General features: G+C 37.3%; 1 long non-coding RNA gene across 3 annotated transcripts in view; it reads left to right on the top strand.

Annotated features, from left to right (window-relative positions):
* The window catches only part of LOC103881939, a 42,245-nt gene that overhangs the window by 18,779 nt on the left and 10,123 nt on the right, over window positions 1-13,343 (top strand). For 2 of the 3 annotated variants that reach the window (XR_002520328.2, XR_002520327.2), the window contains 2 exons: window positions 5,500-5,625; window positions 5,840-6,254. This is a non-coding gene — a long non-coding RNA (uncharacterized LOC103881939). The remainder of the gene's footprint in view (window positions 1-5,499; window positions 5,626-5,839; window positions 6,255-13,343) is intronic. The other variant, XR_004182119.1, reaches the window with a different exon arrangement.

Genomic DNA, 13,343 nt, shown 5'->3' with positions numbered 1-13,343 from the left:
GTGCTGTTCCCCTCTATGTGTCCATGTGTTCTCATCATTTAGCTCCCACTTATAAGTGAGAACATATAGAGTTTGGCTTTCTATTCCTGTGTTAGTTTGCTAAGGACAATAGCTGCCAGCTCCATCCATGTCCCTGCAAAAGACATGATCTCATTCTTTTTTATGGTTGTGGTATTCCATGGTGATATGTACCACATTTTCTTTATCCAGTAAGACTTTTTTTCACATAATACACAAAAACTGGAAACAACTGAAATATCAATCAGATGAGTAAATATATCATATTGTATTCATACTATATAATATGATATAGCAATAATTTAAAAAGAACTAACTACACACAACAGCCAATTACACACAACAAGATAGATGAAGCTCCCATCTTGTTGAGTGAAAAAAAACTAGATGCAAAAATACATATCGCATAATTCCACTCAGATGTCTAAGAATAGACAAAAACAATCATTGATAATAGAAGCCATATTATTGGTTATCCTGAGTTCGGGGAGTGTTGGTTATGACTAAGGGGGACATGAAGGAGATGTATGGAGCTCTAGAAATATTCTAGGTCTTGATCTGGGTGGTGATTATATAGGTATACAAACTTACCTAGTTGTGCACTCAGGATTAGTGCACTTTACACACTTTAACGTGTGTATGTTGTACCTCAATAAGGTAAAAAATATGTATAATGCTCATTTTAGTTGATTTGGCCAAAGTATCTCATCTGCCTTACTACTGCACATAAAAATCCAAGTGCTCTACAAATATAAAGCATTTATATTCATTACCTGTATTGCCAGTGTGAAGTAAAAGATTGGACAGTTATTTAAAGAAGGCAATGAGAATGTAAAACTACCACCTCTCCTTTTTTAGCAATAGGGTTTTTTAAATCATAACTTAAACTCCACACTTCATTTTGCTTTTATAGTCAGTGTCTGAATGAGCAGAAACATTTCCTAGAGAAAACGTATTAAAACAAAGTATTAACTAATATAATTGCAGATATAATTTCTAAAGGTATAGTGAAGCTATGATTTTTGTAACAAAAGTCTTGAAAATGAATGTACTTTTAATTCTTTAATAAATGTTACCAGGAAGGCCACAGGCAGTTAGACCTGAAGGAATGTGATTAATTTTTCTAGTGTCTCCTGTTTCTAGAAACCTATATAATTTCTACCACTGCACACTCAGGGCATTTTTTCATGTCTAAATGCAATTTATCTATAAACTATTTTTGTGTATAGCCATTTATTAATAGAGAAGAAAAGATTTATTTTATTGGCAAAAGGAAATAAGTAGCCAAATGGGTATATTTATGTATTTAATAGCCATTGTTTACACATTTGCTAACAGGATCATTAATTGTTTTTGCAAAGGAGACTCATGAAGTGGGTAACAAATTGTAGATGAGACAAGATGCTTATCTCAGCATAATGAAGCTTGAAACCAACATTTATTAGCAGGATTATCCATGTCTTTATATTTATACATCTTTGTCTTCCTCAGCATGTTCAGCAAAGTGCCTAGCACATAACAGGCTCTCACAATGTTTGTCAAATAAATAAACAATAATGATAACATACCTCTCCTTTTAAATCATCTTATTTAAAAAATCATGTTCTTATTATTTAATAGCTCTCAAATAAGTTTTACTGTAATGGAGTGGGAAAAGAAGAATATTATAACTAATATTTTCATGGATCCAAAATAACCATGTACTACTACCATTTTTTCTAAAGCAAAAAACGCCTCAGGGGGTATGAAAGAATACTTTTGTCAATGGAAAATAATTGTTAACCACTTGATGCCTGAGCATCAAAAATTGCAAGAAACAAATGTTTACTAAGTACAGTATTTGCAAGACATTCTGCCAGATGCCGGGATCCTAAAACACATGGATCATTACCTCTGTTTACTTGGAAGCTGGGGCCCTTGAAACTAAGTCATCTTAACCAACTTTTGGTGTGGATCTCTAAGGGCAACATCAGGCAAAATAGGTCTGGCTCTTTGACTTAACAATTAAATGACAATGACATTCCCCAAGGAGTTCTATAATAGTGTTAGTAGAAGAAGTTATGACTTTTGTATTTAGTTTGCTTTTATTTGGTTATTTCCCAAATTACTACAAGCAAACAGGGCTATTCATTGTATTTTGCTATTTAATTTCTTCCTATTCCTTTGATTCATCAGAAGCCAGACTAATGCGCAGTACCTGCTAGGTGAAATTTGGAAGCACTGGTTTTGCTATAGCAGAGAGACCCACCCTATTCATTGAGACCACACTGAATGATCTTTCATAAGGCATAATTTCCAAATACCTTAATTTTAATCATCTAATAATCAAGGGTGGCAGCATTGTTAACCTTGCATGATGATTGTTCTAATGGAAAAAGATTATAATCTATGTCAAGTGCCTTGCACTTTACCTGAAATATAAAAAGTTGCTCAATAAATATTAACTATCATCATTATTATCTTCTTCATTATCATTTATATTAAGTAGCAGCTAAGAGTCTATACTTTGGAGTTAGACCTGAGATCTTGTCCTGGATCTCTCTCTCAAGAGGCATACAACCTTGAAAAATTCTTCATATCTCTTATATTCAATTTTCTCACTTTAAAATTAAGAATAAAAATAGCCCTAATATATTCAATTGCTGAGATAATCAGTTGAGATGATGCCTACCAACCAAGCCTTTAGTGTGGTGCCTGATACACAGTACATGCCCAATCTATGAAAGTAATAATGACAATGAGAGCAGATTATTCATCTCTATTATATGGTTCATCTCTGAATTCACAAGGCGAGACCTGGAGTAGATTCCCCCACCCCAATACAGTGTTGGTTGAATTAAACTAAATTGAGAAACAGACATGGAGGAGAGATACAATGTGAGATAGCCTTATGTGGCATGGGAGCAGCACCTTTTAGATCAAGGAACGAGAGAAAAGGAGAGTGATAGTCTGATTTGATTAAAATAACTTGTACGGGATTATTTACTACTCCAAGAAAGCCTTGGAAAGTCCTTTACCAAGAACTTCAGCAAATCACGTAGGCTTGGAAAACATTAGTGATAGAAGAATTTATTTCCAATAACACATTGGAAAAACACACCTAAGAATCAAGACATCTGTAAGGCTAGTTCAGATTCAATATTAACTTGGCTTAAGTTACCTGGATATTTGACCCAGTATCTCATTTAAAATCAATGTATTCTTAATGACAACCCTGTGAACTGTCTGAGCATAAACGTACTTAGCTGCAAAAATGAAGACACTGATGACTCTGCCAAAAGATAGCAGAAAAAAAAAAGAAAATAGCAAAGAACAATGGCCTAAATTTGTGCCTTGGTTGTTTTCCTTCCAGTCCCGAGATTTTCATTATCCTAGCAAAAGGCTGTTTACATATCTTAATATAGTTGCCTTTTCACTTACATTCTTAGCTTGGAAATATTTTCCAACAACAAATGCATCTGGGTCTTTGTCTTGATGGCAAATGCCTCCTTTTATGGCCATTGTCACTTCCTGCCCCTTATTCCTCCAAATCTTCTTTTTTCTTACAGTCCACTTACATTTTTGACAGTGAACAGCCTTGTGGACAACTTCAAGTGATGATGCATATTTATAAATACCCAGCCTTCTACTTAAATATGCTTTAATAAACTATACGATACTGAGAAATGGGGGAAGGGCTTTGCTGTTGGAAGGCTGAATTCTTACCCTTGTCAATATCTTACCCTGAATTAGAGGGTTTTTTCCCCTTAGTGCTGTCACTCATAGTTTCTCACATCACAAAGGCAAACCTGGGAAAACACACACACACTAAGATTTCTCACTATCCTGTGGTAGCTGATCTTATTGAGCAAATGAAATCACTTGGAAAATGAGTGGAGAGGGGCACCAGTCATAATGTAACTCCTGAATTCATTGTTCTTCCTAGGCATTTTGTTGTTGGAGAAAAGTAAGTTACTCAAATTAAATAAGTAAAACAATTTTTTTTCTCTTTATTATTTGACTGCTGAATGTTTTACAGCTTTGTAATTTGGAAAGAGTGGTTCAACTCCTTTTGTGCCTTACTTTATCATGCTACATCATTACATCTGCTAAAGCCCAGCATTAAATTCTGCTTTTTGTGCATGCATACCGTTCATCATCATAAATGACATTTCTTTTGGATGCTGCTGGTTGCTTAGCACTTTTATTTTGTATTTCTTTCCATCAATATCAATCCCAGCAATCAGTTTTACAAGGCATCTTTTTATTGAAATTTGCCTTACTTCCATAAAGAAAAGTTCATTGCAAATGGTACATTATAAAGTCTGTACATGGGGTTTCAAACCGACTGTTCATTTCTTTTTCGTTCTCTTTTTCTTTCTCCTTTTTTCCTTCCCTCCCCTCCTTTCTTGTCTGATAAGTGTTGATGTGTTTCATATACATTGAATTTGAATGAGTGGCCCACATTTTGAAATTGGGACATCTCAGCTGGAGTAGAGGCAGCTCTTTAGAGGGGCAGATGGAGCATGCATCCTCATTTCTCCATAGTTTTCATCTTTTCCTCCAGGTTCCCTAACACCTTGCTTGATTAATTCACACTCCCTGCCGGAACCAAGAGGACATGTAGGGTTGTGATCCCCACTCTATGATGAAGTGAGAGTTGCCATTCCTTTATTTTTTTTTTTCAAGTTAAAAAACCTTCATACGTGTATGTTAGATATCCTCAAATGGTTAAACCCATGCCAGGGTCCATTACTTCCTTAACACCCTGTAGTGTCAACCTTGTGTTGAAACCATTGTATTCCTACACTGTGTCTGACAGAGTGAATTACCCAGCACTTTTGGAAGACAATACATTGTTTCAGAGACACAATTCTATGGTGTTTTGGTCTGTGTGGCATAGATATGCAACTCCTAGGGACTTAAAACATTTCAAAACTAAAAATAGATAAGCGGGAAAATATTCATTGAAATATTATCTATAACAGCTAGGATTTAAAACAACCGGCAAGGTTCTTAAATGTTAATTAGAAAGACTGTGTTGAAACTTGTAAAACATGTTAAGTGAAAAGAACAAATGGAATAACAGCACACACATTATTACAACTAAGCCTCTAGAGATATATGAAAATATGCAGTGGCCGTGTTAAACATCAGACGAACATCAATTTGTCTTTTTCAAACAAATTGCCCTTAATTTTATTGATTAGCTTGTTTAGTAATACATGTTGGGTGAATGCATTTCATCAAGCAGGAAACATGCCTCCCAGAAGAATTTCCATCCTAGAAAGTTTGGCCTAAGGACCGTTTAGGATTTTACTGAGAAATGCAGACCTCAGGCACTTTCATTCACTCAGAACTAGAGACCTCTTTTCTAGTGCCTATTCTCTATTCTCTCCCTAGACATATAAAGTCTTGTGTGCAAATGAAATCTTGCAATGATTATCAATTTCACAGATTCTTCTCCCTGAAATTGTTCTATCTTGTCACTCTTTTGAACAGGGAGATGCCATTGCCTTTCATCAAGAAAACATGTCAGGAGATCTAAATGTAACAAATACTCCCCCAAAGAATTGGAACTTCAGCAATGGGAAGAAGCAGAAGCTTAACAAATTAACAGGCAGATTGGTGAGTGTGAGCTTTCTCATCCAGTAAGCCTTGGTGCCCCTGAGGATATTGTGTGGATTGGCATTTTTGAATTGTGAATGATAAAATCTTTTTTCCCTTAAGATTGCAATACAAGAAAAGGAAAAAACTTAAGAAAAGTCAGATCTCAGATGGAAGAGGGTGGATTCTTTGTTTATAAATAAAAACAGCAGCTGTCTTTTTTTTTTTTTGGTAGATCTATGTTATTTGATAAATCAGGGATTGAAATTATTATCAGAAGGGGAGTGTTTGGCCTACACAGAGAAGAACTTGGAGTTGAAATCATGCTAATGAAGCAACACAATGTAATCAGTGAGTAGGTATTATGTCTTAGATGTCTAAGAAAATTTGTCCACAAAAACATATAAACAAAAGAGTTGCTTTTCTTAGTTCCCTAGTAGAAACCTAAATCTATTTTTTAAATCTACCCAAAAATCTACTCCCCCTGATTCTTGTGACGATGTTCTCATTTTCTTTTGGGAAACTGTCTGTCATCCATTATCTATTTTGCTATTTCAGGTGGTTGCTGCGTGGTAGAAGCTTGGCTCATCAGAAAGTTCCAGCCTCCAACCACAGTTGAAATGGCCCACATCCATTGGAGCAAAGAAAAGGTCAGTAATTTGTTAGAATTTTGAGAAAAGAGGGTTTCTTTGCACTAGGATTGTGGAATTTAGTAGGAATACCATGGTTTAGGAAAAGTGTACTTGAGATAGAAAAACTCCATAGAAGAAAGAGAAGCCCAGAGATGGGAAAAGAGCCCCAGGTCCCAGCCGGGCCTAAAACCAACCACCTGTGCACATTTGTTTCATTTTGGCTTAATTCAGTTGGAGTTTTTATTTAAAAATCACCTGATTAATATAGGATTTTATACATTGTCAAACTGAAAGGAAGCTCAGAAACTGACTTTTTGCATCCATTTTTCTGCTCTGAAATTTTCAATTATACTCAACAAAGAGGGAAATACAATTTTCAAAGTAGAAATCTTAACTGATAATACACATTTTTTTTCTGGTATGGTTTTACTTATCAAGTATGGAGTTACGTGAAGACCAGTTGTGAGTAATTTTCAAGACCCTTTACCTGTATCCCAAAGTTCCTTAATGTAGTCTCAAAAAGATATCATATAAGACTTTCTTTTAAAACCAGTCTATGTGTCTATTTTACATCTACTTATTACTGAGGATGGTTTTAATTTTCTGAGACTAAATTACACTGATGGAGTAAAATTATTATTCATATAAATATTAGGAAGCAAGTGGGAAACAGCCTACCTCTTAAAACTCAAATCTCCACATATAACCCTTATTTTGGTAGTGAAAATGACAGTAGTCAGTGTGAAAAGGAACAGGAGAATAAAAAATGAAGGCCTGCAAATTGTATTTGCCAGTTTATAAATGTAGTACATTTCTGGGGGGAAAAAGAGAAAAGTTTTATGATTTATTTTTCTCTAGGTATCTAGAAGTCATAAGAGATGGGCTAAGTCTACTGAGATAAAACAAAGTAGAGGCCTGAGAGAGTTATTTAATTAGTCCAAAAGACAGTTATTATAGAGAAAGGACATTCATTTTTAGAGGGAATTATACTAGCCATGCAAATTGATTAAATTATCTGGACAATGTAATTAAGCTTGCCAGAAAAGCTCATGACTCATAAATTTTCCAACACAGAACCTGGTGTAGCATAGGTTTAAAAATTGGTGACTATAGTCAGTGTCATTGTTGTATTGTTGACATATCGATCAGGTGAGAAAAAAAAGCTAAGAGCTATTATCTCTTTGGGTAACTCTCCCCATGTCTATATCTATGTCTAATCTATATTAAAATAAATTAAATATACAGTGAGATATATATGTGTGTGTGTGTGTATATATATGTGTGTGTGTGTGTGTGTATATATATATATATTTAGCTTTCCAGGTCAATGTTAGTGGTCACAATTCATAGGTTAGTGCAGATGGCAGTGAGAATTGGGCCACTGGGGCAGTTGGTAGTAGAGGGTACAGAGTTTAAGTAGAGATGAAAAGTTTGGACCAGCTACCATGAAATGATTGCTTCTTGGGAATGTATGTGTCAGCTTTATCTCTTTGTGATTTACACAAACTCTCTGCCCAGAGATCTTTTTCCTGCATGCATGGTCCATTACTCAGGGCTGACCAATCTCTAAGGAAAATGATCATTTATCATTCTTACATTTTTTTTTTATTATTTTTTTTATCTTTCAAACTCCAGTAAATCAATGGCATATTCCTTCATCCCCTTTAAAGGCCCACTGATGCACTCTCTCCCTGAGGCTTTTATAGTGGATTCATTGTCAAAGGACATTTTTCTCATCTGCAAAACAGCCAATCTCCACTTAAGGGGTTAGCAGTAAGGACTACAAGTGTTTTCCATTCTTGAGGATATTATCATTCGGCTTCAAGGATACCATATTTTCTGTTGTTCTTTTTTCCTCCTACCTCACTGATTGTTTTCTCTTTGTCTCATTTTCTGGTTCTGTGCTCAACTTTTAACACTGGAGTGCTCTGGGGTTCAATCTTTTAACTTACTGTTCTTTTTCAAAATGAGCTGATTTTGTCCCATGGCTATAAAGTCACCTATGGGTAGACTTACAAATTATATCTTTGGTCTTGACTGTTCTCCAGCTCAGGACTCAACCACTCACGTGATATTACCACTTGCCTGTCTAACATGTATCTGAACAAATATAGTATAGAACTATTGATTCCCCTGCCCCAGCTCCTTCATCTGTGTCCTCCCTAGACTTCCCCATTTTGAAAATGGCACCAACAGTATTTGGGCCAAACAACCAAGGGTTTTTGAGTATTTTAGTGCACCTTTTTGCACCTTTGTCATCCACCATGAAGTTCAGTTGATTCAATTTCCAAAATACATTTCCAATTCCAGAGCTTCCTTTCATGTATACTACTGTCACCCTAACTGGAGTTATTATTTCTTGACTTGGCTGATGAATTTAACATCTAATTGGTTTTTCCTTTCTGCTTCTTGCCCTTAATACAATGCTCTCAGCAGCCAACAACTTCTTAAAATGTGTATAAAATTTATTTTCATACTACTTAAAACCCTCCACTGACTTTCTATCACTACCAACTCCTTTACACTTCCACTAAATCACATGTAACCTGGCTCAACCTTCCCTCCAAACTCCCATATTTCCTTCTCTGTCTCCATTAGCCTCATCTTTTTTCTCTGCCTCAGTCTTAATACATTTACTCCTATGTGAGCCTTTGAACCTTTAATTTTCACTCCTGGAACAATTACACAATTCTTCCCATTGCTGAGTTCTCACAGTTCAGGTTCCAACCAACTGGGGAGCTTTCGCTGTGCCTCCATCTAAAATAGGGATATTTAGTAATGTCCTATCACATTACCCTATTTTACTTTATTCATTTTATTTAACATCAGTTGAACCGCAATAAATTACTAATTTTTTTAAGAAATAATTGGGCCTGATCCGGTGGCTCACGCCTGTAATCCCAGCACTTTGGGAGGCTGAGGCAGGCGGATTACAAGATCAGGAGATCGAGACCATCCTAGCTAACACGGTGAAACCCCGTCTCTACTAAAAATACAAAAAATTAGCCAGGCGTGGTTGCAGGTGCCTGTAGTCCCAGCCACTTGGGAGACAGGCAGGAGAATCATTTGAACTTGGGAGGTGAGGTTGCAGGGACCGGTTTGCACCACTGCACTCCAAGCTGGGAGACAGAGGAAAACTACATCAAAAAAAAAATTATTGATTCGTTATGATTCAGCCTAGTATATCTAAAATGTTTTTATTCGTTAAGAACAGAGACCTGGTTTGTCATTTATGATATGTTCTCCAATGCCAAGAACAATGCCTAACACAGAAGAAGCTTAAAAAGCATACTCCCCAAGTTGAATGAATGAATGAATGAATGGAGACTATGAGTTAATTGTAGGGGCATTTGGCATAGCTAGAGAAGTTAGGAGAGCTTCCCTGTGAAAGGGAAAATTGAATAATGACTTGACTTTGTAGGCATAATGTGGTTTTCTTTCTAAGAGTAAGTGGTGGGGAGCAGAAAGTTGAGGATGGAGTTAGTATTTCTGGAAAGAGTGATGGTCTATGCAAAGACCCAGAAGCAAAAGGAATCTTGTTGCACTGGAGGAACAAACAGAATGCTCACAATGCAGGAGCTAACAGGGCAAGAGGATCGGTGGTGATCTGTTTCCAAATTATTTCTCAGGGAAATACTTTTTCTTAAACAATTTTTTTTTTTTCTCTGTCACCCAGGCTGGAGTGCAGTTGCATGATCCCAGCTCAGCCTCCTGAATAGCTGAGACCACAGGCATGCGGAACGAAACCCAGCTAATCTCTATTTTTTTTTTTTTTTTTGTAGAGATGGAGTCTCACTATACTGCCTACCCTGGTCTCAAACTCCTGGGTTCAAGCAATCCTCCTACCTTAGCCTCCCAAAGTGTTGGGATTATAGGTGTGAGATATTGTGTGGAGCCTTAAATGAAACTATGTGGAAATCTAATGCATTTTCAAGACCCACCCATACCCGCTGGACATTTGGTTCCTTCAGGGTCCTAAGAAATAGGTATAGTCTACCGATTAAAAATGCCCAGTGTGAGAATGCATAATTTTCTACTAGGGAAGACCAACTTTCTGGGATTTGTTTATCGGGCTGTACTCCTTTGGAAGGGAGGGGCCTGCCTCATGTACAGTGCCAAGCCCAGCGCTGGTGCATCAGGAATTTGTTATACAATGCTCTCACGGTGTGCTGGGATGGCAGCTCTCACCTGGGTGTTGAACACATGGGCTTTTATGCCAAGGTTTCTATGTAAGACCAGGACTCACCTGCCAGAATATTAAAACACATTGAAACCCATTGGTCTGGTCTATCTCTGTGGCTCATGCATATCTTATCTCTTGGAGTTCCAGCTTTCTAAAAAAGAGAAAAAATATGAGTCTTAGAGGATGATGAACTTGAAATTGAATCCTAACTCTACTATTACCACTGTGACCATGAATAAATAATCTCATTTGTCTGAGTTGTGAGAATTAAATGGAATTATATACACACAATCTTGGTGCATTGCTTAGTACATAGTGATGTGATAATTAGTTATTGCTGTTGTTGTTATTAATATTAACTCTTCACAATAATGTCTCCTAAACTAGTCAAGCCTTAGTTCTGAGGTCACTCTACAACAGTGGTTCTCAAGTAGGGGTAATCTTGCTCCCGCAAGAGACATTTGGCAAGGCCGGGAGAGATTTTTTTTGAGACTTGAATCGGGGGGTGTGCTACTGGCATTTAGTAGATAGAGATCAGAAATGCTGCTAGCATATACCGTGCACACCTCCAAACCCCAACACAAAAGTATCTTGCCCCAAATATCAATAGCGCTGAAGTTGAGAAACCTTACCCTACAAAATCAGTCTCTGTAACTTTCCCATGGGAGCATACGGGTTGAATATTTGTCTTTCTTTCCTACTTTTGCTTACCTCTCCTGGCTCCCACTAACTCCAGCAGTTGCACTTTGCCTGGAACACAGTAGGCAGTCAATAATATTCTGATTAATCGAATGCAGCAACAGAAATGATTTGTCTCCTCCTGCCCCACCCCAGTTAACCTTTGCAAAGAATATTTGGTAAATAGAGACTGCATCTGTAATTAGAACTCAGAATTCAATATCTCGAATTAAATTAGCCTCCCAGGTGCTTTCTCTTAATTTACTAAGTATTTAGAAGCAGGAGTAAATTTTAATAACTGCAAATCTCTTAGACAAAAATTTCGCTTATAGTGTATGCCATCAATTTAGCTGCATGGCTAAATTGGTTTACTTTATTTGCTCTGCTCAGATCCCTGCAAAAAAGACACATTTGGAAGATAATTTCTTCTTGAGAGACTGTTACAAAAGTGGCCTGTCATCTTGTCGAAGGGGAGGATGCTGTGTTAAGGGAAATAACAAGTTCATATACTGTTCCTGAGGTTTAAGAAACTCACCTGAAGTCAACCAAAAAGCCTATTTCCAGGAGCTAGAGAGAAGCACTTATGTTCTAATGAGACTATAACAAGCTGAGACCTGTGCTTCTCACCCCTGGTTGCACATAAGAATCACCTAAGGAGATTTAAAACATACAGATGCCTGGGCCGCCTGCCCACACAATTTAAACAGGATCTCTAAGATAAGCCTGGATAGCAGAGCATTACAAAGTTCCCATGTCATTTGTACATCCTGCCAGGGTTGAGAGCTGCCAGCTTAGGTGAAGAATTAGATGAGCAGTCATAATAACAGTTGAGCTGTTCTGACAGAGGTAAATCAGGCAACATTGCTAGGTTTCTATTTTGCAGTATTAGTAGGTGCCTTGGTCACTGCTATGCTGAAAACCAACAAATCTTACACAGCATTGTTAATAATAGTACCTTGCATTTGTATTTTTATTGTCAACTTTCAGAGGTACATTTTTATTACATTTCTCAAATCCACCCTCAAGAGTAATCAGAAAATATATTCTGGTTTTGTTTTGTTTTTAGATGAACAAATGGGTTCAGAAAGCTCACTTGACCTACCCAGGTTCAACTTGGTTTGTCTACTTCTTTCTTTTGATCATTTATTTAATAACATATACTGAGTGTCTGCCATGTGACAGAGACTTAACTGGTTTGGAAATAGCAGTGGCAGTATGTAGAATTCCAGGTAGCAGAAGTGGTGGTAGTGACAGGAATGTGATATCATCAAGGAACTGAAAGAATAGGCTTCCTATGAAAAGTTTTCTGTGGTAGGGTGCTGTGGCAGGGATGAGCTTACAGTTTTGAATTCGTTGACACTGGGGTTGCCTGCTCTATTATTCCCAGTTCCCTGTCTTCAGCATTTCTGCTGTTCTCTCCATTGTTAGAGTTCATTCTCTAGTTTCAAAGCATGGTCCTCTTTTTAAGATTTTTTTTTCTTTCCTGACTGTGGAATTGGCTACCACTATACAGTTGCCTCTGCCACACACCTCAATCAAAGTGTTGAGTACTTGTCCAGCCACCATATGGGTCATGTAACCAACTGCTAGCCAATCATGGTAATTGTTTCCTCTGTTTATAGTGATTGGTGGGTATGTGTTTATAGTAGGGTCAGTCATAGATCTATGAGATATCACTTGAGGATACCAGGAGACATTGTGGCTCTCTTCCTTGTAATTGTGAGCTGTGAGGTGACTTCTATCTTGCCTGTTGAAGAGAGAGCTGTCCTTGGCAAGAGGTACTGAGGTCAGCTCACAAAGAAAAAGGCTCAAAAGCAGAACCAAGAGAGATGGAGAGAGTGGGAGCTTGGGACATATTGTATTATCCTCTGGATCCACCTGTGCCTCAAACTTCCCAATCACACAAGCCAATAAATTCCTCTTACTGCATCAAGGAGTATAGATTGTGTGTGTGTGTGTGTGTGTGTGTGTGTTTTAACAGAAAATGATCTGATTATAATACCACACATTCTAAAGCTTGGGACATTTGAAAATGCTTTCAACTCAGGGTAGGGTTATTCACTGAAAATTTTACAGACAATACTCCTCCAAACATAGTAGTCAGGCTTGGCCACAAAGTATACCCCTCTGGGCATCACAGAGTGTGAGGCATGCTCTAGTGTAGTGATTCTCAGCATGGAGTCCCCCGATTGGCAGCATCAGTATCACTGGGGAACTTATTGGAAATGCACATTCTTGGGCCCTGG

The sequence above is a fragment of the Papio anubis genome, chromosome 2, assembly GCF_008728515.1.
Source record: "Papio anubis isolate 15944 chromosome 2, Panubis1.0, whole genome shotgun sequence".
Taxonomy (NCBI): domain Eukaryota; kingdom Metazoa; phylum Chordata; class Mammalia; order Primates; family Cercopithecidae; genus Papio; species Papio anubis.
The sequence above is the reverse complement of the archived record's forward strand: the minus strand, read 5'-3'. Positions and strand labels throughout refer to the sequence as shown.